Source organism: Bombyx mandarina, chromosome A1 (assembly GCF_030267445.1).
Source record: "Bombyx mandarina strain Sakado chromosome A1, ASM3026744v2".
Taxonomy (NCBI): Eukaryota; Metazoa; Arthropoda; class Insecta; order Lepidoptera; family Bombycidae; genus Bombyx; species Bombyx mandarina.
Window position 1 is genome coordinate 8,601,697 of NC_143234.1, and position 26,295 is coordinate 8,627,991.

Here is a 26,295-nt window from a genome sequence, read left to right on the forward strand (position 1 = left end):
TTAATTAATTTTGATCAATTATCGTTTGCTCAACGACTAATTGGTGATTGTTCGATCATAAAAACAATCAAATTCCCAATTATTAATTATTTAATTTAATAACTAATTATAAATTAAACAAATGCTTTGTTTAATTAATTACAAATAAAACTAATGATTTGTTTAATCATACCCTGTGTCTTTGCTAGCGCCATTCTGAAGGATTTTTGAACTGTTATTTATTGTTGAAAGTGGGACACTTTTTTTCCCACTCCCATATGAGACGGTTCTACCCTCCATGGCTAAAAGAAACAGTAAAAGTAAAATCAGTAATTTGTGCAAAGAGAACTTAGTACTCTGTGGCAGAGACAGTGTATTTATTATCTATGTCATTGAGAAGAGATCTGTGGCAACCATAGATTATACACTTAATATTTAAGAAGTGGCAACGATTGTGTATGTGTTGTGAATCAGCTGTTGTTGTTATTGCAATAATATTCAATAATAATTCCTAAAATTGTACACAGTGTGAATAGTGATGAAAATATACGAACATAAGTAAACATAATAGATTTTAATTGTTTGTTTGTCTTCAGGCTGTTTCCCGTTAATTCTTTATGTGAGTACATAGGCGCATAACTAGATAATTAAAGTAATTTGCTGTAATTTACGCAATGTGCGTTTAGTAAAGTTAATAATTATTCGAAAATTAGTTCCTTGATTACTAAATTCACTATGTACTAGAAACCAGCCATTAAAAAGACTTAAAAATTATTTAAAAAGTATCACGCGTGTACATTGGAGATCGAGGACTTCGTTTATTTTTATACCTATTTTAATATATTTGAACTGAAATGTTAAGGTAAAGGTAAGGTAAAGGTAATTAAGGCTATTTAAGTTAGTAATTAAAACGTTATTAAATATTAACAAGAGTTATGTTATGTGACTTAAAACGTAATTTACGTTATAAAATTAATTGTAAGTATGTACTAAAAATCTTGCATAAGTTGAGGAACTTCAACAGTACCTATGTAGGGTACATTGTATCATATATATGGTACAATGTCTATATGTTCAGTTAACAATTACAAGCCGTCTGCATCGACAGTGAAGTTGAAATACTGCAGAAACTGAGTTCATTTCAACAGTTCTTTGTTGTCTGTTTTTGAAACTGGCAACAGAGTTTATTTTGACGAAATCTGTATGTTTGTAAACTGATTATTGAAATACTAAGTTTGAATAAAATAATTTATTTATTTTTAAAGCTCTATGATTTATAAATATAATAAAAATTATTTAGCTTTCTCTTTGTAAGCTTTGCAAAGCACATTTGCTTTGAAAGAGTACATTTTTTGTACAAGTATGTAGTCAGCTCTGACAACAACTGGCACCAAACACATACCTCTATCACCTGATACAGTGTAATTAGTAGTTTTTTATTAAAATTACTACAAAGAAAGCCACGTGGAAATATAAATTCAATTAATAAATTTGTGGAGTAAAAAAATTTTTATTTTGTCTATACTAATATTATAAAGAGGAAAGATTTGTTTGTTTGTTTGTTTCGAATAGGCTTCGAAACTACTGGACCGATTTGAAAAATTCTTTTTCCATTAGAAGCCGACATTGTTCCTGATGAACATAGGCTACTTTTTTTATTATTTTTTTTATTTATTTTTTTTGGTTTCATGTGTGTTTTAATGTTTCCGAAGCGAAGCGAGGGCGGGTCGCTAGTTACAGAATAAAAGAGCCAAAAAAAAATTGAATAATGAACGATTGAAATGAGCTCAAAATTGTTACAAACCCACATTGAGTTCCGAATTCTATAATCAAACCTTTTTCTGTCATTTTCATATCTGTTTATTACAAAAGTATAAAGTAAATTAGCAAACTAAAAGATAACAGTAAAACTAATACTATTGATAATGATAAGTTAATAGGCCAGATAATATACTAACAAAATAGAAAAACACTCCAGCAAAGACTGTTTTTGACCATTAGAATTAGATAAATAATTAGACCATTGAGATCAGACTCCAGCACTATTTTATGGGCGAACACATATATTGAGGGTAGTGGGAACAGATAACGTCTATATGATCCATTATCTACATAACACCAAGTGAGCTCTGAATTTGCCTTTCTAACTTAGGGAAAAGTCATCAATCATTCCCTTTATTTTTGTATATGGGCACAAGTGTACTGGTGCTCCATTTCGTAGGGATCGCTCTTCTTGCAGCAGCTTATTGAAGAATAAAGTCTGCCGGGCAAAAATCTCATATGGAAATCAAGCGGAAGATCTTCCCTTCAAAGTTTCTAATATTGCCCCTTTTGTAAAGAAAACTTGAGCACATTTTTAAAGTTTTCAAAATGTGTTCATTTAGACTATGAAACTTCAGGATTTCTTTTTTATAATGTTTGTGCAGGTACACTGTGATCCCTCTTGAGGTTTTTTTTGCAGGAAATTTTTTAATCACAGAACATTTCGTAGGCATTCTGACATAGTTCCGTAGAAGCATGATGCGCGCCGAATGAGTTATTTCTAGTAATTTATTTGGCGTTACAGGATGATCGGATTACACTAATACCCTTGTAGAAACAAAATTAACATAAGTACTATTAGAAAAATCAATGAACATTATTTCAAATGATTCACTTATTTATCTGCTTGTTGAACAATGTTTTTCAATGTAGAACTTTGTTCGTTTAGTGATAAGCAAGAGTTATTACGTTATGAAAAACATATGTACGCAGTATGTTGTTTAAAATTATGTCATATAATGTGAATTTTCTATTTGCGTTAGTTGTTCTAATTTGAAAATTGAAATCAATTGATACTTCGACTTAATGTGTTTAAGCGCGTTTTTAAGCTGACCCGGCAGACTTCGTAGTGCCTCAATCGATAAATAAAAGATCTAAACTTTTGTATAAAATAAACTTAAAACAAACGAAAGGAATCCGTCCGACGGGGGACACATCAAAGGGAAAACAAAATTGTAATTTTTATTTAATTCCTGGCATTTTTATATTTATCTACCTTTTTAAACCTTCTCTGGACTTCAACACAAATAATTTAAGACCAAAATTAGCCAAATCGGTCGCGCCGTTCTAGAGTTTTAGCGAGACTAACGAACAGCAATTCATTTTTATATATATAGATACATTGAGGTAAATCTTATTGTGAGCTCAAACAGGTAGGGTACCACAATCTTACCCATTTCCGTCGTGAAGCAATGATGCATTCTGGTGCGATGGCTGGAGCAGTTTTTATGGAATTAAATTCCATCTCGTGACTCAAAATGGATTGATACATTCGATTATATTCTAATGATGATAATGGTTAGATCCTCCACAGCTTCTACGGGTATTTCTATCAGAGTGCTTAGTGCGAGATTTTTTTACTTCTAAAAGTTAACTCAAATGCCTAAGGAGTTGGAACAGCGCCCCTAGCGGCAAACGAAAGGAAGCTCGAAATTGAGAATTAAAAAAACTCGCACTAAGCCCACTGAGAACGTTATGAATGAAACATTATCAGTCCTTCTTGTTCTTGGTGCTTTATACCGCATAACTCATGGGGAACGCTGTGAGCATTGTTCGATATAATTCGGTCTTTTTACCGTCTCACTTCCCCTCACCAGTGTCCTTAGTGCGAATTTTTTAACGTTCTCGATAGCGTAAAAGTTAACTCAAATCTTTAAGGAGTTGGAACGTTTGCCTACGTTTGCCCCTAGGGGCGCTGTTAAAAAATTATCATTATGCGCACAGAATAGAGCTAATGTAACCAAAGCCCGCACAGTGCGTTTCCACAAAAAAAAATTTCGAACCATGGTATTTCCCGCGCGCTTATGACATTTCCTTCTTCAAATAAGATTTATTTCATTTTTTTATTGCATAGGTGGGTGGACGGGCTCACAGCCCACCTGGTGTTAAGTGGTTACTGGAGACCATAGACATCTACAACCTAAATGCCGCTACCCACCTTGAGATATAAGTTCTATGGTCTCAGTATAGTTACAACGGCTGCCCCACCCTTCAAACCGAAACGCATTAAAAGCAGAAATAGGCGCGGTGGTGGTACCTGCCCGTGCGGACTCACAAGAGGCCTTACCACCAATTATATAAAAGATTATAAAAGAGTATTTTTCTGTAGGTGGCGAATTGGGACAATAGAAATTAGTACTTTTACTTACTAAGTTCAGTTCTATGGGATCTATTCGCTATTGTTGTGTTTATCAGTCGCAGTCTCCACTTATAAAACGGATAAAAAGGCAATAAAGAAAGTAATCTGTATTCGCGTTGTGATGTCTGAACTTGGATAACAGAAGGATCCCAGTTCATATGTACAGCAGCAAAAAGAAAACTGAAGCTAAAGGTACAAAGATTTGTCTTCTATAACGATTAAATAAGGCTAAATGATTTGTGTAACTGCGTTTTCACGAGACCTCAGTTTTTAGAGTCGATCGTTGTAAATGGCCGTGAATGTAAGAAATCCCCCTTCACCGCATCGCGGTCGCCGGTCGCCATTGCAGACAAGATCTACACGGCCAGCGCACCGGGCACGTTTATAACCTCAATTACGAAACCCGTAAATATGAAGAGTTTGAAGTTTGAACCATGTTTCCAAATATAGCCTAAGTTTTCATTGAGTGCCCTTTTAAATTGGAGTTAACGACGCGATGTTGCAAGGTTTTTTTTTAAGCGCTCGTATGCTTTTGTGAGGAACTTGGGATTTGCATATTTTGTATGGCATTATGAAGCTTATGTAGTATGTATTTTAGAAATTTACAATAAGTAATGTGGCTAGAATAATCCTAATTTGAATCTTTAACTTGTTTGCCATAAGTTTAATTCAATATTATACAAATTTTAAGATCTATTAAAAAATAAATAACAGTCTATGTAATTATATGTGTCTATCTATAGTCTATATATCTATAGTCTATCTGGACTTAATATATATTTCTTAAACTAAGAACGGAAAAGAACGATTTATATGTATTTAGAATTACAGTAGTGCCTACAGTAGGTACATGAGGAAAGAAAATCTTGCAAAGCGAATTTCAATATTCATATACTTCAAACAAACACATTTTTAGTACCTACTCTAGCGAATCGATTCTTACGTCAGTCAACTTTGCATGTCATCTGCTCACACATTTTCTAATGCAATGTCTTCATTACATTGGTAGCGCTAAATGCTGGAATGTCAAGTAAATATTCGTTTACGAGTATATTGCCAAAGCATTCATTTCAAACATTCAATTGGCCAAGCATGGGAATTAATTGATTCTGTATTTAATTTTAGCGAAATTAAGTCTATATTTGGTCTAATGAAAACAGGCTTATTTTCGTCCTAAATATTTGCCATTAATGTAGACCCCAAATTATTCATTAAAGCCCACTGAAGTTTGGTTTGAATTAGGCAACTCTTCTTGGTATGTAACTTAAATAGATGTCAGTTTCGCCAATCGGACAATGCGTGTCGCCTTCTTTTCTTGATCATTCACTTGACTTATATGCGACGTTATTACTTGGTCTTATTCGATAATTCTTCTTGGCTATCATGAAATTTCTCAATTTGCGCAATTTGGTAAAGAACACCATTTTTTTTTAAATTTGATCTATAGAGCTTAATGGGGATATGGGTGAGTGGGTTTAATTCGCAAAAGTATTTTTAATTCAACCCTTTGAGGTACAGAGCCCAAACGTATTGGACATATAGTTTAATCTCTAGTCTTAGGACCGCAAAGGTCCAAAATGGTTGCACAGTGTCTTATGTACCTAATGATTCGTTTTCAACATGATTGGTGACAGTGGCCTAAATTCTCCGGACCGGTTGTTGGCTCCGCCTGTTGCTTGCCTAACGTCAGCTGAACCATGGCGGACACTTGATTGTTTCCGTTCTTACCAAAGTGAATAGTTTTTTTTGTTATTTTTAATCTAAGTCGTAAATCCAAAACCCAAAAATTCAGTAAGTTTTGTATGTTAAAATTTATGTACAGAATTGTATGCTGTCTGAATTGAGACTGGACAAACAGATAACTCGTATGCTTAGACGGTGATGGTAGAATTATTTGTTGCTTCAATGCAGTTGTGAAAATAACATCTTATTTACTTTTTAGGAACTTAAGTCTTACTGATCATCTTTATATTGAATTCATAGCGATTTTAAATCAATCTGGATTATCCTTAATATTTTGAAGATTGTTTTACTCGTTTGCTGAGAAAAATCCCAAACAGAATTCATAGATCCTTCCGAGATTATTAGAATTATTGGGAACGATATTTCAAGCGGTGCTCAGTATTGGAGTCATTTGAAAGGGAATCCCAAGCTGGCTTGTAAAATGTTAGATGGTTGTTGTTGTAAAAGTGAAGCAGTATTTCACACACGGACAATGATTTATGTTTGACAAGGCCAACCTCGCGTGGAGTAACGTTTCCATATTTCGGCCGGAGTTCACAAATACCAGCTATAGTAATCGGCAAACTTCTTGAGCAAATGACCTTGACTGCGCAGAACCGAATTTTAGATCACTTTGGTGGTGAGGGTGAGGCGCGACGGCAGGGGAAATCGTATCGAGCGCGTTATTGGTAGATCAGTCGAACCTTGCGTCCCGCACCGCGCCCTCATTCCGCTTGCTCCCAAAAGTACGCTTGCGTACAGTGAAAAGTCTATCGTTATTAATCGTTAAGTTATTTGTTATAATTGCTTGTGGACTTTGTTGCCATTGCTATTTGTTGAGTGTTTGTTGATTTTTTATAAAACATACACTATGCCGTGACAAACTGGTGTAGTACTTAAAAGAAAGGGTAGAAAATTTGTGTACGACGTATATTGCTTCTTTATAAAACAGGGGAAGAATGATATGGAAAAATTAAAACAGACTTCGGAAGCAACAAAAACATCAGTGAGTACTGTTAGGTGCATTATTAATGAAGCTAAAGGCTCTGGCTTGCTCGCCGTGTTTCGGACTCCGGGTAAGAAAAGATCAGGGAAGAAGAAAGTTACCGGAATGGATAGTTTCGTTCAATCTGTAATAAAAAGATGTAATCATAATAACTACATAACAAGCAGCGAAACTCCGTACCGTAGAAAGGTTTCGAAAAATTTAAAGAAGATATAAATTTTAATGGCTCGGAATGAAGCTTACGACGAATTATGAAAGAGCTAGGCTTCAGATGGAAAAAAAGAACAGAAAATAATCGGAAGCTGGTAAATGAATAGAGTAACATTCGATTACTACGAATCGAATATCTTCAAAAAATAATTAATTATAGACAAAAAAGAAGACCGAATCGACCGAGTTGTAAACTACGCCGATGAGCCCTATGTCGACTCATCACGATGATAGCGACTCGGGTGATGAAAACAGTGATGATGATGATGGTCAAGATTATGATAACGAAAAAAAAATTACAAATACCAGCTTCGCTTCAACTGAACCAAGACCTGGCAACAGCTCTAGTTTTGACTTAATAGAAGGAATATCTATTTTACCCCAAGATTAAATTATTACAATTATTAACCTATATGTTTTGTTGATGTTCTAATAAATATATAAATAAATACATATGTTGATTTTAATAATTTAATAGCATTATGACGCAGAGTAAGTAATGTTTTTGCACGTGAGTGTACCATGCGCAAACTTACCCCCACTACGTCAACAAATGCTCAAGAAGTTTGCCGGTTATTATATTTCCAATTGACTCCATACAGACGGTCAACTGAAAGTGAAAGTCAACGTCAAGCTGAAGTGGCAGTGGGCTGGCCATTTATGCCGTAGGACTGACGATCGCTGGAGCAGACGGGTTCTCGAATGGAGATCGCGCAGCGGTAGACGTAACGTGGGACGCCCCCTGGCTAGGTGATGCGATGACCTCCGCACGGTGGCCGGCAAGAAGTGGATGAGGAGAGCCGCAGAGCGGGCTCAGTGGTGTGGATTGGGAGAGGCCTATGTCCAGCAGTGGACGACTGTGGGCTGTTGATGATGATGATAATGATGAGACGGTCAACGGTAGGCAGCGGCTTGGCTCTACCCCTGCATTGCTGAAGTCCATGGGTGACGGTAACCACTCACCATCAGGTGGGCCGTATGCTAGTCTGCCTAAAAGGGCAATAAAAAAAAAGACAAGAGCGGTTCAGATTGTCAATTCCCATTCCTTCTGTGTCTGCGAAGGAACTTCGGTTCTCCCTTTGATTTGTATCGTTGGGGAAACGAAGTTTCATGAAGAGTGATCCGAAGAGTTGATCGAGATGATTTCTTCATCTCATTTTTATTATTGCACTGCCCGCTACTGCAGCAGAATTCATCCATGCTATTGGGAACCACTGCGTTCATCCACAGTGAGTTTAATTTCTTCAGATACGTAGTATTCTCGTCAAATGCAATAAAAAAATCACGTGTCTGTTGATAATTTAGAATTGCTTCAAGCGCTAACGGCCGATATCATTAGCAAGTTCATTGTAGAATTAGGAATTAATTAACCTGTTAAATTCACATACCCACGTGCTTACAACAAGGACGACAGAAACAGGTGTAATCTCTTTTGAATGGCTAATAAATAAATTAAGCTTAGTTTTCTTGTTTGGTTTTTGTGTAAAATTAGCATCGTTTTTTAGTGCTAAGCAGTGTTCATTTGAACATAATATATTACTGGTGGTAGGACGTCTTTTTAGTCCGCACGGGTAGGTACCACCACCCTGCCTATTTCTATCGTGAAGCAATAATGCGTTTCGGTTTGAAGAGTGGGGCAGCCGTTGTAACTGTACTGAGACCTTAGAACTCATATCTCAAGGTGGGTGGCGGCATTTGCGTTGTAGATGTCTGTAGGCTCCGGTAACCACTTACATCAGGTGGGCCGTGAGCTCGTCCACCCACCTAAGCAATAAAAAAAAGAAAAAAAATCACTTGTATTTCACACAATTCTTCAGGTAGGTAGCTTTTTACTGTATCTTTGGCCAAGTAAATCATATAAAATATAAAACGACTGTACCATCTGAAAATACTTTTTCAACGTGAACCTGAACTAGAAACATATTAAACTAATCTTGTCATGAGAGCTCTATAAGTGCTCCGTAATAAGCTTGCTGGTTTCGGTTTTAATTAGATTAAGAATTTCAGTAATACACATAAGTCAGACATTCGATTCGTGCGAATCTCATTCAAACAAGCTGATGCTACGTCGTCTTATCGTTTGGCGCGTGTAATCCCAATCGCAGGGTAAATTATACAGCTATTAACCCGATTATGTCATTAATGTGTTTTCAATCAGTCACGTGATAACTTTTCAATTTATACAAACAAATGGTTGGAGATAATTTTCATACTCGCATTGTCCGTATTTTACAAATGATAGGAACTTTTTTTGGGTTTGATAACCTCAGGTTTATTATTAGTTTGTTACGACTACTTACAGTTTTTGTGGTCATCGATTTTCTGTCGCCATTTTGTTCGCGATGGAGGGCCAAGTAAGTTTTCTTTTTAATACGCTTTTGTTAGCTTCATACGTATGTTGGTGTGTAACGGAATCTTTGTACATGATTTTGACCCCCTTAAAAATGCCGGATTAACTCGAAATTTGGCATATTTATTAAGGACCGATGACAATTTAATATTTTAAACAGTTTGATCCGTTATCACCATACTAGGATAATCAGGATTAGCGATTTTTTGTTTTCCTGAGACCCGGAGTGTCTGCGTCAAGACGAAGAATGGGAAACTACCAGGCGCGCCGATCACCTATTTCTAGGATAATTTACCAAGTGATTCAGATGAAAATTTTGAAAAATTGAAATAAAAAAGTGCATGGTATCAATAGTTATAAATATTTTATGAACAGATATGAGTAGAAGGGTTAGTTTGATAATATCCTGAAAAGCACCCCACGCTTTTTTTACAATAAAATAATTTTTGCTTACACCGATTTTAATTCAATTTATTAAAATTTATTTTAAATTTTTTGTTGGATTTTCTATAAATGCGTATTTTTTAGTTATTTAAACTATTATTTATAGAGTAAGTAAATACATCAATGTCAGAACGGAAATAATGTGGGTCGTGGTGGCGCAGTATTTAGCTATTTGTTTCTATTTAGTTTATATTCAAACTTGTTATTGGTACGAGCAGAGTTCAAGACCTATGATAAAAGCATAGAGAACTGAATAGATAAAGACACATGAGCGCACATATATAATATTACAAGGGGTAAGTAATCGTGATATTATTATATTAATGTAATTGGAACAATGCGTTGGTGATATTATGGCGTTATAATTAGTCTGTTAGAAATTTGTCGGATCGGATCGAATCCCTTAATACTGTTACGCGCTGGGCCTCGGGATAAATAAATGTTCCACAAAAGTACAAGTTAAAACTGTATTTATCACTTAAAACACACATAGAACACTTTAAAATTCTCAATTCGCTTCTTATGCTTCCTTTCAGGTGATCCCTTCGCTGTTTCGCTTCGAGTAATTCCGATTACTGACTGCTATTCATGCATGCTATTCTATTTGCTCGGAAATAAAACTAAACAATCTTTTCTCTTTTATTATTTTTCTACTTCACAATTTTTTTCGACGTTGATTAATACAAAAAGTAGAGTAGCGCTAGGAAACGCAACTCTGGAACCGATCGTAATGGGATTGCAACGAGATTGCAACGAAGGCGATGGCCTCGTGCAGGAGGAACATTACTCAATACGGCCAGTTGATTTCACTTACATATTTGTTCATTGAAGACCATTTGTTTTGAAATTACACTTTTCAATTCAGCCTTTTTGCATAGTGTATGTGTGAGTTCTAAACTCTTGAGCTAATTTCCTCCCTCTGTATTTTGTACCGTATGTTCCATGGGGAGTGCTCTGAGGAATTGTTCGAGATGATACCGGCATCTGGTTTTTACTATCGCACCGCCCGCCATCGGAGTAGAGTTCATCCATACTACCTGGAGCCACTGCGGTCATCCACAGTGCGTTTCCAGAGGTCTTTTTTGCCACGTACCATCCGGCTATGGAATGAGCTCCCCTCCACGGTGTTTCCCGAGCGCTATGACATGTCCTTCTCTAAACGAGGCTTGTGGAGAATATTAAGCGATAGGCAGCGGCTTGGCTCTGCCCCTGGCATTGCTGAAGTCCATGGGCGACGGTAACCACTCCCCATCAGGTGGGCCGTATGCTCGTCTGCCTACAAGGGCAATAATAAAAAAAAAATTGCGTTGTTCAGTCGTGAAACTCGTATGAAATCCGGCTCGGAAAATAAAATAGTCGTAATTAAACAAACCGTTTAGTTGATCTCGAATTGCGAGTTAACGGCGGTATCACTAAACACTAAGCCTCATCATTGGTGGGATAATTTCGGGGAAACTCGCCAGCAATACAGTTACTAGAACCCATAGATGTATCACAATGTGAATGCCACCACCCAGCTTAAGACATGAGGTTTAAATCAGATTTTACCAGATTTCATGTATTAGCCGATAAAAAGCTCTGCCACAAATAATAAAATCGCTATGATTTATGATTAGGTATCCTACGCTATGACTTCTTATACTTTTAATTTTTAAGGTTACTTGAGCTGCCATAGATATGCATCAGTTTTTCTACAACTGGCTCGAAGCAGTTTGAATATGAAATTAGCTACTGTCTCTTTTGATGTGGCCGTGACCCAGCCATGACTATGTCAATAACTAGGCAATACTCGTTAGTATGCCTGTCCGTGAAATTTATATCACCTAAAATATACTTGCCTCTGGAAGGGGTGAAAGATAACAGAGGAACTTAAAAAAAAACAGCGTTGATACGTGGAAATGCCAGGTATACCCGCCGTTTTCCGGGTCATTTTAATTACCATAATGAAAATTATGTATTAAACTATGTAGATTATAAACTGTTCTTTTTTTTCAAAATTGAAAATCCGTGTGGAGTTTTCGGGTGATTGAGCATACAAACTTTCAGATTTGAGATAATAATAATAACTAGTGATCCCCTGGTAGTCGAAATACGACTATAATTACTAATTTAAACTATAAGTTTGAACATTATTACGGTTCTATTGTCAAAGACTATTTATTATACTTCAATAATCACAGATGTCGCCAAGACTACACTATAGACAAATAATATTAAAGACAAACAATCCTACTCTATCCTCAATTTGACCACAAAGATTAAACAATAAACAAATCAGTATAAATGCGTGTGTGTGTGTCAAATACTGGTAGTGTGTGTAATGTTTTTTTTATTAATTTAATGTATTTTTTATGCATAATTGAAAAAAAAAGTTAGCGTTGTGCACTGTTTCTCTATATTCTCTATAAGTGGAGGAAGTTTCATAAACTCCTCCGTCCGTGCGATTTTCGTAAAAAGGGGTACAAAGTTTTTGCTTCACGTATTTAATATATAGATAATATTAGTATATATTAAAGCAAAGTAGTAACATATCTAGTGATATATTTGTAAATAACTAAAATTTGTATTGATTAACTATAGGGGAATAAATATTATCTACTAGCTGACCCGGCAGACTTCGTAGTGCCTCAATCGATAAATAAAAGACCTAAACTTTTGTATAAAATAAATTGAAAACAAACAAAAGGAATCGGTCCGACGGGGGACACATCAAAGGAAAAACAAAATTGTTATTTTTATTTAATTCCGAATATTTTTATATTTATCTACCTTTTAAACCTTCTCTGGACTTCAACAAATAATTCAAGACCAAAATTAGCCAAATCGGTCAAGCCGTTTTCATGTTATGTCGTGACAACGGAAAACGGGTTTCATTTTTATATATATAGATTGTTAAGGATAGTGCTACATTCTTCGAACATTCGTTCACAAGCCCATATTTTATTTAAGTAAAATGTATTGGCGTTTGCACTGGAAAAAAAGCAAATGTTCGATTATTTCGTACTATCGCTTATTGGCTCTCTTAGTAAATCCGAGTCTTAATTGTCTCGAGTCTAGAAGATTGCACAAAGTGAGAATGAGTTGCTCGCTCCGGGCATTTCAATATTGTAGTAATTGTTATATTATAATACTCATTGTAAAAATGAATATTTAAAAAAAAACTAATATTAAAAAAAATATCTAATATTTAAAAAAAAAAGACATGCTCGCTGAGTTTCTTGCAAATTCTTCTCAGGACGGAGGCTAGTTCTTGTGAATTGGCGGTAGTTCTTTTGACGTTCAACAAGTATGTACTTTCATTTATGTTGAATAAAAATTTTTTGATTTGATTTCATTTGATTTGATTAATGTTTTTTGAATTATTAGTTAAACACATTTTGAAAACGTGTTCTTGGTTGTTTCATAACTTCTGTACGCCACAAAAGGACGTAGTGTTTCTTGTGCAACTAACAACTGTGAATTCATATCTGCGCTTGTAGCAATGTTTCACATATTATGTCTTTTGTATTGTAAATGAAATTTAGAAAGACGTTGAGGACACGTTGTGACCTTTTCCGTCTGTTTCTGCCGTGAAGCAGTAATGCGTTTCGGTTTGAAGGGTGGGGCAGCCGTTAACTATACTGAGACCTATAACTTATATCTCAATACAAGTAGTCATTTAGATTTCAAGAAAATGATACCAAATCACCTTGCTACATTCAAATATCCAAATGTCAAAGTACCGTAGATTGGGAGGAATCGGGACCCTTTCCAATTCCAACACAAATTTTCAATCGTTTTTCTTAGGGTAAAACGAATAAAATTGAGATTAAAATGGTTCCGGAGGCTTAATTTTTTATATACGATGCATTATTATACATAGTTCATTACAAAAACTTAAAAAAATTAGCTTGACCCGATTCATCTTGGCTTTGGAGTGAATCAGGTTATGTATTGGGATAATAGAGTTTTTCGATAGGGCGACGCCCTTAGTTGTGTGACTGACCAGTCTGTATAGGCGTCAATGTAGGCGTGAGAGCACGTACGGTTAGCAAAAAATTTCATTAATACAAGTCATAGATTTCACCCATTTTTATATTCTAAGTATTTTTTTAATTTACTAATGGCGAAAGTAGTCAAAAAAAAACTGATCCCTGTAGCTTTAGCGGCACGTTTCCGTATATTAGCCAAAGCTATATATCTTTATATATATGAATATATATTTATTTCTTCTGTGTGTGTGCTTGTCATTGAACTCCTAAACGGTGGATTCGAGAATAATTTAGATTTACAAATCAATCCGGCAAATGGCGCTGCAGTCGGTGTCTAGCTTATTTATCTTTCTTAGAAATTATTTATATGGCAAAACAACGTTTGCCGGGCCAGCTAGTATATAGCTCTAACTCCTTTAGTTAGCTCCCTCAATGCTTTCGGTATTGGTCCATGACCTTCCTGATTAATTTCTATCAGACGAATGTCACGCCACCAGTCTTATCTTCATTTGCATGTGCAAAGTTTATTCCCGAGTTGAGAGAGGTGAGAATCTGATGATTTTTAACCAAATTACACGACTTGTGTAGGTACTTTTTATAAAATCCGACAACTAAAATAAAAAGAATTTCCGATTTTGCCTCACTAGTCTTCTTAATTAAATAGTTTTTATTTAACCTTGCATAGGACAAATTGTAGTTTCCTTGTCACATACAAGATATTAAGATGTTTTGGCGACGATAAATCTCTTCTGGATTTGACATTTGGCAAATCTAAAACGCTTGCAATGATTTTTGGGTGTTGAATGTTTTATGTTTGTTGTATTTTTAATTTCGTTGGGTTGGTAGTTTGAATCGCCAGTTAATGACTTCATGAGTTTGGGCTGTGGGGTTGGTACGTCGGAGTCAGACCCACTAAACAACTGTTTACTTACTGTTGCTGTCCCACTGTTTATTTATCGGACCTGTGACAGGACTAAAAAAAATCGTAAATTGTCTGTAAAGTCGGTTTACTGACGATAATTGAACGTGACAACGTTATAAGAAAATACTGATGGAATGGTACGGATAAATACAATTATGTAAATTTTTTTTTACAACGAAAATTTTAAATTTTATATTGACGAAAACATGTAAATGTATTATTGTATAGCAGCTGTCCACGCGGATGCATCGCTCACTCAAGTAGGTGAGAGACAGATGTCGAACGCAGAGGCCGATTGTGCCTCTTTGTCGCTCGTTGCGCGCTCTCGCTTGCACTTCAAGCCTTAAATGGAACGCCTCACAGCGAGGTAACGCCGCATGAGTCATATTTTTTCGTACGTGCAGCCGGCTCCATCGAATTATAAGACGTTGTCCCATCAAAAAAGGTAGAGGGACCAACCGAGTTAGCTTACGAAAGTAAATACCAAAGCTTTAGACTGCCAGTCATTGTCGTCACGACCTTCGTGTCATCTAGGTCAATCTTTTAGTTTCAAGAACCTGCTTAAAACGATGGCTTAACGAACCAAAGTAACTATTCTGTGAAAGTAACTCTGAACTCGTGTGAGCGGTGTTTTGAAATGAAAAGCAGAGCGAGATGACACCTACCCTCTGCTTTTCTCATTTTTTTATTGCTTAGATGAGTGGACGAGCTCGCAGCCCACTTGGTGTTAAGTGGTTACTGGAGCCCATAAATATCTACGACGTAAATACGCCACCCACCTTGAGATATAAGTTCTACGATCTCAGTATAGTTACAACGGCTGTCCCACCCTTCAAGCCGAAACGCATTACTGCTTCACGGCAGAAATAGGCGGGGTGGTTGTACCTACCGCGCGGACTCACAAGAGGTCCTACCACCAGTAAAAATACCTAATACTATCAACCTCTTTTTAACTTACTATGGTTTATTACCTCACATTATTTATTACGACAGATTCTTGTAAGTGAATATTTATTAATATTTCTATAGTTACATCGTTGCCTTTAAATCCGACTTCTTTTTAATGAAGCGATAAATAATAAAACACAACCTTAATTGGGCATGTTTGATGATTAGATAAAATATAAATGTACATATGTTTTTATAACGTTTCAAAGGTATGTTTTTATAGCTATAGAATAATTAAACTTGTAACTGTGTAGGGTCTTTTATGCGAAGACTGCTTCGTGATTGTGTATTATTGTATTATTTAATTGGAGGTTGGTTGTTTTTTTTTTTTATTACTTAGATGGGTGGACGAGCTCACAGCCCACCTGCTGTTAAGTGGTTACCGGATCCCATAGACATCTACAGCGTAAATGCCGCCACCAACCTCGAGATATCAGTTCTAAGGTCTCAGTATAGTTACAACGGCTACCCCACCCTTCGAACCGAAACGCATTACTGCTTCACGGCGGAAATAGGCGGGGTGGTGGTACCTACCCGTGCGGACTCCAAAGAGGTCCTATCACCAGTACAGAGGGTGTTTCCAGCCTTCGAGTTTTTCAATTGCAAAGTCTTTGCCTTAATGTCATCTGTGTGTTGCGTTGTTTCATCTAAGATGGCGACGATTGCGTTCAAGCACTGTCAACGTTCAAGCCAATGCCATACACAGCTCTCGTTTGATCATTGTTAGGTAATAGAGTAGGGCCTTTTTTACCCACATAAGAATATGATATTAGGTTGATCATTCCAAGATGGTGAAGATTGACACCAATCTTACTTTAATCAATTGTTTATACTTCATATTCTCTGTCCTCGGTTATAAAGTTAATGACGATCAATAAAGTCGATATTTTCCAAGTCGCCCTAAGCATTTATTTTTAGTCCAGTAGTAATTGAATATATATATATTTATGTATATGTATTTATTTAAGTACGAGTATTTGTATCTATAAATATTATGTATGTTATATATACACATATGTTTAAGTAATATCACCTTCACACTACACCTACCAAGCTTCATCTCTGCACTCCCCTAAGGTAGACTGTTAGAGAATGCCTATGGCATTAAGTCCGCCTTTATACTTTCTAGGATAAGAAGTTATAAATAAATAAATGAATAAATTGAATACTCTAGTTTCTCGTTCAGGTGATTGAGTTAAAATTTTGTACAGCTTCAGCTAGCAATCGTACTATAAACGTTTCTGAGTGAGTGTGATTTAATCAATAATAATAACTAATAATAATAACTCAATTTATGGAGTTGGAACAGTTTTCCTTCGTTTGCCGCTAGGGGCGCTGTTCCAAATCCATACAAATATGATTTAACTTTTACGCGATCGAGTAGCTAAAACACTCTCACTAAGCACAGAGACTACTATATACGCGCGTTTTTTTTTTTTTTTAATAAAAATATGTCCATTTAATATTCTCGCCTGCAAGAATCACAGCAAAACATTATCTGTGTCTCGTAGAATACATTTCATTTCATAGTGCGTTTGAAATTTTAACCAACGTATTTATTTAGCTGCATTATTAAACACGCTATTTATTAGCCTAACCTGTCTATTTCTCAATGTAATGGAATTTTAAATGCAATTTTTCCAGTATGAAGACATCGGATTAACTGACTGAAAATTTGCACAAGTACCAAAACACGACAACAGTGAGAGTATTTTATTAATGTGTTTAAAATTTTTTTAAGGGATTTTATGACCTGGTAACTAAGACCTATAAGTCAAGTCTTATTTTAATTTATATTCTTATTTTTATAAACAATTATAATATGGAGTGAAATGAAATGAAATGAAGATGATTAATTTGAGACATTAATCAACTGGGATGAAATCAAATGAAATGAGATGAGATGATATGGGATGAAATATAATCTCAGTAAAATGGTGGTCATCTACTAAGGTTTTTTCAGTGGACTTTTTGGAGGTTCCCGAGAAGTTACATCCAGCGGCTTTGTTTCAATTTCCCACTTTTGTGCACTTTCACAGATATTAAACAGTTAATAAACCACCGTTATTACACATTTAAACCCGAAAAAACACTAAATAGACAAAATAAAACAAATCACACATCTTCACTCCGCGCGTTCCCGCCAAAAAGTCTATTTGTGTTGAAATATCCTGACTGAGGTTACCAGAATAAAAAAAAAATTTTTTAAATCGACTTGCTACTAATGCTTATTTGTTTAGTTTGTGAACTATATTTGTTAAATGATAATATGGGTAGACAAGGAAGGCTACAATAATATTAGGATATCATGAGACAAGCACTTCTCATTGTTTAATGAATATCGCAGGTTGTATTGTATTTTGTTTTAAGAATTTAATGGTTATCAAAATTCTGTTCACAATTATGCGTAATACTTTTTACAATCTAACATTAACAATGCTATGGCATTGATATGACGAAAAAATTCGACGCCAATTTTTATCCATTATTTTGAACGCACAGGGTCAAATGTAACATTCTTCTGTGAGTTCGCATCCGCAAATTTAATTATTATCAATATGTAGATAAGATAAATGTATTAACACGTAATACCAACCAGTTATTTATTCATAGTAATTATCCTACATGAAAACGGTGATTTTATAGATTACATTGAATTTTATCATGTTGTTTGGCAAGGATAAAGAGACTAGGTACCGGAAATAATTTTTTAAAAAAGAAATTACGTTTCGGTACATAATGCTGACTTATTTTGTACGCGTTACATACCTGCCAAGGATGCTTGAAGCACTTGTACCTATATCATTTATCATTGATAGGCGACTATATTCAAATTAAGGTGCGGGTACTGTTAAAAAAAGTATAGAACTAGTTTTCACGAAGAAATTGGACTATGAAAAAGGCCCAAAGACACAGCCTACTGAGTTTCTCGCCGGATCTTCTCTGTGGGTCGCGTTTCCGATCCGGTGGTAGATTCCGCGAAGCACTGCTCTAGCTAGGGTTAGTGTTAGCAACGTCGTCAGGTTTGAGACCCGTGAGCTCACCTACTTGTTTGGTTACGCTGATATAGCCTCTAAAGGCTATCAGCTTAAGTAGGAAAAAAGTAATGAAAACGGAAACAATTTCGCAATTTATGATCTGGTGACGGGTAGTGGGTGGTGTGGGTGGAGGGCTATGAGCCCTTATGGATAGGTGCCAACGTCCAGCCTAAGACTCGTGAAGCCTTGATTAATTCCTGTTGCAAGAGTAGTCTTACCGTTATACTGGTGGTAGGACCTCTTGTGAGTCCGCGCGGGTAGGTACCACCGCCCTGCCTATCTCTGCCGTGAAGCAGTAATGCGTTTCGGTTTGAAGGGCGGGGCAGCCGTTGTAACTACATTGAGACCTTAGAAATTATATCTCAAGGTGGGTGGCGCATTTACGTTGTAGATGTCTATGGGCTCCAGTAACCACTTAACACCAGGTGGGCTGTGAGCTCGTCCACCCAACTAAGCAATAAAAAAATAAAAAAACTGAGACTAAAACGTTAGGTCTGAGAACTTTGTTAACTGTCTTTATGCTGATACAAAGCCTACCATGGATTATACAATTAAATAAATAGCGTGACGAATACTCGTTGTTTTGAGTAGAACAGGAACTCTTAATATGCTAATATATAGTTTCTAATATCAAGGTATTTACGTACCTATCTGCATATCCGACGGCATTGATCCTCCGATTTCTAACCCTAAATTCGTCTGCGCCCCCTGTAATATTCAAAAGGTATATCTTTATAACCGTATCAGATAATACTAGATACTAATTGAGCCACTTCGATAAAGCGGCACGACACGAGAACCCTCTCATCGTGGCCGCCGGTAACTACATTCCCGATCCTGCGGACAGAATGGAAAGCAGTCGACGTCGCCCAAAACACGTCATCTCGGATCCTCCCGATCCACTAACGGTGCTTCTAGGTACTTCAAGCACCGGTCACCGTTCCTGTCGAACCCGTCGCTTGCGACGAAGGGCTCGACGAGTAAATTAACTCTCAGACACAGCCCACTGAGTTTCTCGCCGGATCTTCTCAGTGGGTCGCGTTTCCGATCCGGTGGTAGATTCTGCGAAGCACGACTCTTGCTAGGGTTCGTGTTAGTATCGTCGTCAGGTTTGAGCCCCGTGAGCTCACCTATTAGTTAAGGTTCCGCTGGAATAGCCTCTCAAGGCTACCAGCTTAGGCGGGAAAAAAAAAAAAAACTAATTGAGAATATGGTACTTGTTTACGAAGATGGCCGATACTCGTTTTCTCATCACTAAAACTTTTAAAGCGCTTCGAGTCGTATGCTGTAAGACTTTTGTTTTCATTCAATTGTTATTTTAATTGTTTGCTGAAAGTATTCCTTCGTAACCAACGACTTTTGTTTACGTAATAGGCTTCGTTTGTGCCGAAAGAAATGTAAAAGGAGGTTAATAGGTTTGCGTTTCAAAGATACAGTTAATAAATGAACTGGTTATTTAATTAGGTCAACACAATAATAGGTCGTGTTCGTCGAAGTCGTCGCGGCCTAATGGATAAGACGTCTGGTGCATTCGTGCTGAGCGATGCACCGGTGTTCGAATCTCAGGCGGGTATAAATTTTTCTAATGAAATACGTACTCAACAAATGTTCACGATTGACTTCCACGATGAAGGAATAACATTGTGTAATACAAAACAAACCCGCAAAATTATAATTTGCGTAATTACTGGTGGTAGGACCTCTTGTGAGTCCGCGTGAGTTTGTACCACCGCCCTGCTCATTTCTGCCGTGAAGCAGTAATGCGTTTCGGTTTGAAGGGTGGGACAGCCGTTTTAACTATACTGATGCCTTAGAACTTGTATCTCAAGATGGGTGGCGCATTTACGTTGTAGATGTCCATGGGCTCCAGTAACCACTTAAGACCAGGTGGACTGTGAGCTCGTCCACCCATCTAAGAAAAAAAAAAGGTGCAGTTTTTCTCAGTTTGATATTTACACATTTTTTCGACCTAAATTAAAATAAGTATAAGACAAATTTGCTAAAATAATTTGAGCAACGCATACAGCTCCGTGTAGTTTTTGGTTTTAAGCCAAATGACCAATTAAATATCTCTTTGTGTGTGTTTTCTCTTTGTAGACACCTAAACGGTAGCTTTTGAGGTTTTTTCCCGTCCAAACTTGAAGGATCACATTGTGTGCAAAATTTCCTTTAAATTTGCATGTCCTTCTTGTTGGTCTATCGAACGATTAGCATTACCCTCACGAATCGCGTTGTCGTCGATCACAGTCAAACGCGAATTCGAATTAGACAGATGTGTGATTTACAGCGCGCGGTACACCATTACTTATTGAATAACGTCAGTACAGTGATTTAACCTTGGTGCGTATTGAGCTGCGAAGCGGGTCCTCGTTTTTGAGTGATTTGTTTTCGTTAATTTTTATGAATAGACTAGCATTTGCCTGCGACTCCGTCCGCGTGGAATAGCTACTTTGGCATAACGCTAAATTTTACCCCCCACTTCATTTACGTAGAAAGTTAAAATATTATGAAACATTCTTTATTGGTGCTCCACTTGTATTGGTCTTAACGTGATGTTATATATAGCCTTCGTCAATAAATGGGCTATAAAAATCGGACCAGTAGTTCCTGAGATTAGCGCGTTCAAACAAACAAACAAACAAACTCTTCAGCTTTATAATATTAAAGTATAGATTCGTAATGATTTGTGATTGTTGTTACTCTATACATTTTTCTTCCTTCGTACTTCGTAACAGTATTAGGTTTTACCGTTCGTCAGTACTTCCTAGAGTATCGCTAATGCCCCTTGATTAATTAAAGTGATGATTTTTAAAGGTATTTTCATAATGTTAATTGAAACTCTGGAATTAATTTTAGTCGTTGTAGCTATACGAAAAACTGATAGTGTTTGTAGATGGTATATGTATTTGAATCTTCCAATGCCATTTTTAAGATAAGTTTGCGTATACCTATGCAAGTTCCGAACAATAACATTTCGATTGCCTTCTTGGTTGTGCCCGTGCGTGCCCGCCCACCTGTCCTGGCAAAACTGGAAAGGCCCCCAGGATATATACCAGTAATCCTTCCTTCCTAAAAAAAAAAATTTTTTTTAAACAGTTTTACCCGCTCGGTGCGAAGTTCTTTACTTTTCGTTACCTCCAAACTGATCCTGAAGTGATATGAACACGGAACCTTCTTGCCTGACTTTTACTGTTTTCTGAAAAAGGTACATGCACAGCCTAATATATTATTAAGACGACATTTTTTTATAATTTTGAACATTATAACACTATCTCTGCACACATTCTTAATTATTTCATTCTCAATTTGTTTCCTAACAAACATTCCTTAAAACTATTTTCCTCAATTGCCTTTATCTGAGGATGAGATAAGTCCATCCCTGTGTCATTCATAAAAAAAAACACGTAGTATTAAACGTCCTTAATATAGCTATATGTATTCTATCAGTGGCCCGTATTGATTAGGCATCACGTATTACATGATTATATGTTAGTATATTGACGTCAAACGACGATGCTTCATTGATGTTCCCACGTTAACACATAATATTATGCATAGACTAGGGAAGCGGCGCGGAAAGAGTTTGTTAAATTTTTTTTTCAACAATGCCTGATTTATAATAAGCCTCTATGAAGCAGTGGAAGAGAGACAGGGAGAAAGAGAGAGAGAGAGGGAGAAAAAGAGAGAGGGAGAGAGATAATATACTTTATTGCACACCAAAACACAATTAACACTACAAAAACAGTCAACAAGCAGATATGTATATGTATTTGTACAATAGGCGGAAGTCTATTTATATTCCGATAAATTTCCAACAGTGCTTTTCCAATAAAATATCTAACGTTTAAAGCAAAAATAAACTATTCTGCATTTACTTAAAAGTCAAACTGATGTATGTAACAGCTTAGGGTGGACGACGCAAGTACCTCTGCTAAACGAACCACTGATAAATTTTCCGTGCTGTTTTCCGCTTAATCCTTAAATGCCACGACACTCAGACTATTGATTATGAAGTGGACTTTATCACTATGTGATACAGTAATAAACTATATACTAAACTATACAAAGTACTATATACAAATAATATCTTATTTGCTATTATGGATCTGGAGCTTTTTACTTTCCTACCGATGCTGATAGCCTTGAGAGGCTAAACATGTAAGTGAGCTCACGGGGGTCAAACCGGAGTGTTGCTAATAGTGGCCCCAGTAAAAGCAGTGCTTCGCAGAATCTACCACCAGATCAGAAACGCGACCCACTGAGAAGATCCGGCGAGAAATTCAGTGGGCTGTGTCTATGGGTTAATTCGCTCGTCGAGCCCTTCATCGCAAGCGACGGGTTCGATGAGGACGGTGACCGGTGCTGTGGTACCTAAAAGCACCGTTAATGGATCGGGGTGGAGCTTATGGCGATCGACCGCGATATCACGACGTGTATACTGTCATCCACCTTGACATATCAAATCGAATTCTCAATTGGATTGTAGGACGGCAATCTCACCCTCCGAATCGATAAATAGGCGTGCAAAATCGGCCATTGAAAGACGCGATCTAGGTCACCGTTATATTAACCTTTGATTAACAATAATGTTTTCGTTGGCTCTCGAGGAAGTCCTCAGAATCTAGGCAATATCAACAATCTGCATGAACCGTGTATCGGGCGAATTCGGACGTCATCAGCGAGCGAAGAGATACCAAATTCAAATCAGTCTTTCGCCTGCCTCCGACGAGAGAGCACGTTCTTTTGACATATAGTTTGCATTAGCGTTTTTTGTGTTAAGTGCAGCGTGTGTTATTTGTGTTATTGTGATCAGAATCGGTGAGTTTCTCGTTTGTTTTTACATCTTTATTGCAATCTTTATAATATAAATACCAATTTTATATACGTATCTGATTATTTGTTTTCAAATAATCTATACTTCTATACTAATATTATAAAGAGGAAAGATTTGTTTGTTTCGAATAGGCTCCGAAACTACTGGACCGATTTGAAAAATTCTTTTTCCATTAGAAGCCGACATTGTCCCTGATGAACATAGGCTACTTTTTTTTAAAAATTTTTTTTTTTTTTTTGTTTCATGTGTGTTTTAATGTTTCCTAAGCGAAGCGAGGGCGGGTCGCTAGTTTCATTATAAATCGCATAAGACCGAGTGATGTTAGCGGAACGTTTCGTCTTGTTATTGTTGCTATACCTACGTCTTATTGTTAGCTGTTGATTGTTTAAATCTGTGACGCTATTACAATTTATTCGAAGTGATTTTAAAGCTAAAAATACGTAAAACAAAAGTAGTGCCAACCCTTTGACCAAGGTCGTAAAATAATTCGATTCGTAAACATTATTTCTTATAATTTATATATCAATACGTAAAACAAAAACTTTGTAGGTACCCCTTTTTACGAAAATTGCGCGGAGGATTATGAAATTTCCCACACTTATATTAGAATATAGAGAAGGAGTGCAGAATGTTAATAATTTTTTAAATTATCCATAAAAAATACATTAAATCTATAAATAAAAAACACTACACACACTACCATGTATTTGACACACACACGTATGCATACTATTTGTTTATTGTCAAACTTTTCTTATTGCTTATAGTCTGTCGTCAAATTGAGAATAGATTAAATACGATTAGTCTTTATTAATATTTACCTAAAGTGTAGTGTTGGCGAGATTTGTGATTATAGAAATATAATAAGTCTTTGACAATAGAATCATAATAGTGTACAAACTTATAATTTTAATTAACTATAGACGAATGTCGACTACCGTAGGACCACTAGTGTGTTATTCATATCCAACCTCCTCTATGTAAATTTGTTTGTTATATGTTCGTCTAAAACATTATATAATAGATTTGACCCACATTATTCAGATTGCAGTCTGTAGGTATCGTAAGTAAAGATAATTAATTGTTTTTATGAGTGTATTTTTGTATGCATATGCACGTTTGGAGGACGAACGTACATATTGAAGTAGTTTTGGTTTTTGTTTTAATTTTATGTTAGTATATTAATCGTATCGAGCAACATTTTTGTTCGATTTATAAAAAAAAATTCTTTGTTTTTTTCGAATGAGACTTTTTTTAAATGACTCGTGTCCAATTTTAACATCTAATCGATTTTACTCTTAACAAAGTAGGTAGGCAGCGGCTTGGTTCTGCCCCTGGCATTGCTGAAGTACATGGGCGACGGTAACCACTCACCATCAGGTGGGCCGTATGCTCGTCTGCCTACAAGGGCAATAAAAAATAATAATAAAAAAAAACAAAGAAATTGAGAGAAAAATATCGAATTGAACTTGATCTGAATTAAATGTTTGTTATTAAATTAAATATTAAACAACAAAATAAACTTATGACCTTAACTCCTTGTAAGTCCACTTTAACGAAAAGGTCAAATTTCGACCTACGCATATAATTTCTGTTTTTAATGGTCACGAGTGAGACAGTAATAGGTCTCATTTACGAAAATAAAAAGAAGAAAAGCGTTAGTCCACTGAGTTTCTCGGCGCGTCTTCTCAGTGGGTCGCGTTACCGATCCGGTGGTAGGTAGATTCTGAGAAGCACCGCTCTTGGTAGGGCTAGTGTTAATAACGTCATCAGGTTAGAGCCCCGTGAGCTCACCTACTCGTTCTGCGAAGCTAGTATTATAAGTCGAAGTTACTAGAATAGGTAGGAAAAAAAAGAAGAAATTAGCGATACCTATCTAATGCAACAAATACAGGCTGCAGTAATTAAGTAAGGTTCATCTCTGCACTCACTCCCCTAATGTAGACTCTCAGAGAATGCCTATGGTATTAAACCCGCCTTTGTACTATCAAGTATGGAAAGTTAAAAATAAATAAAATAATTACGAATTACAAGCATTAAGATTGCCATTAAGACAGGGTCAAGTGGCAACTTGTGAGAGCTCTATGTACCAGCGGGGTACCCTCACTGGTGATAGGACGTCTTGTGAGTCCGCACGGGTAGTTACCATTATACCGCCTATTTCTGCCGTGAAGCAGTAATGCGTTTCGGTTTGGAGGGTGGGGCAGCCGTTATACTGTAAAAAATGCGACCTTAGAACTATATGTTGAGGTAGGTGGCGACATTTACGTCGTGAGTGTCTATGGGCTCCGGTAACCACCCTACACCAGGTGGACCGTGAGCTCGTCCCCCCACCTAAGCAATCATAAATAAAATAAAAAATTTGTACACCTCTTAAAATTATGTTAGTATCAAAATAAAAATTATGTACGGAAAATTAAAAAAAATATATGAATGGCTAGTGAATGTTTGTTTTAATGTTCATCGCCATCATTATCATCAATCAGCCTATAGCAGTCCACTCCTAGACATAGACCTAAACAATTGCACGCGACTGAAAACTTAATATATATTTAATGTTCACATCCTTTCGTAACTTAGTCTATACTAATATTATAAAGAGGAAAGATTTGTTTGTTTGTTTGTTTCGAATAGGCTCCGAAACTACTGGACCGATTTGAAAAATTCTTTTTCCATTAGAAGCCGACATTG

The 26,295-nt window shown here is 36.4% G+C and overlaps 1 protein-coding gene across 2 annotated transcripts in view; it reads left to right on the forward strand.

Annotated features, from left to right (window-relative positions):
- The first annotated feature begins 421 nt into the window (after positions 1–421).
- Positions 422–26,295, forward strand: part of ABCD (ATP binding cassette subfamily D) — a 73,617-nt gene continuing 47,743 nt past the window's right edge. Inside the window, exon 1 of one of the 2 annotated variants that reach the window (XM_028188541.2) lies at positions 422–598. The gene's annotated coding sequence lies outside the window, so the exon portion shown is untranslated. Of the gene's footprint in view, positions 599–23,449; positions 23,589–26,295 lie in introns of those variants that run through there. The other variant, XM_028188540.2, reaches the window with a different exon arrangement.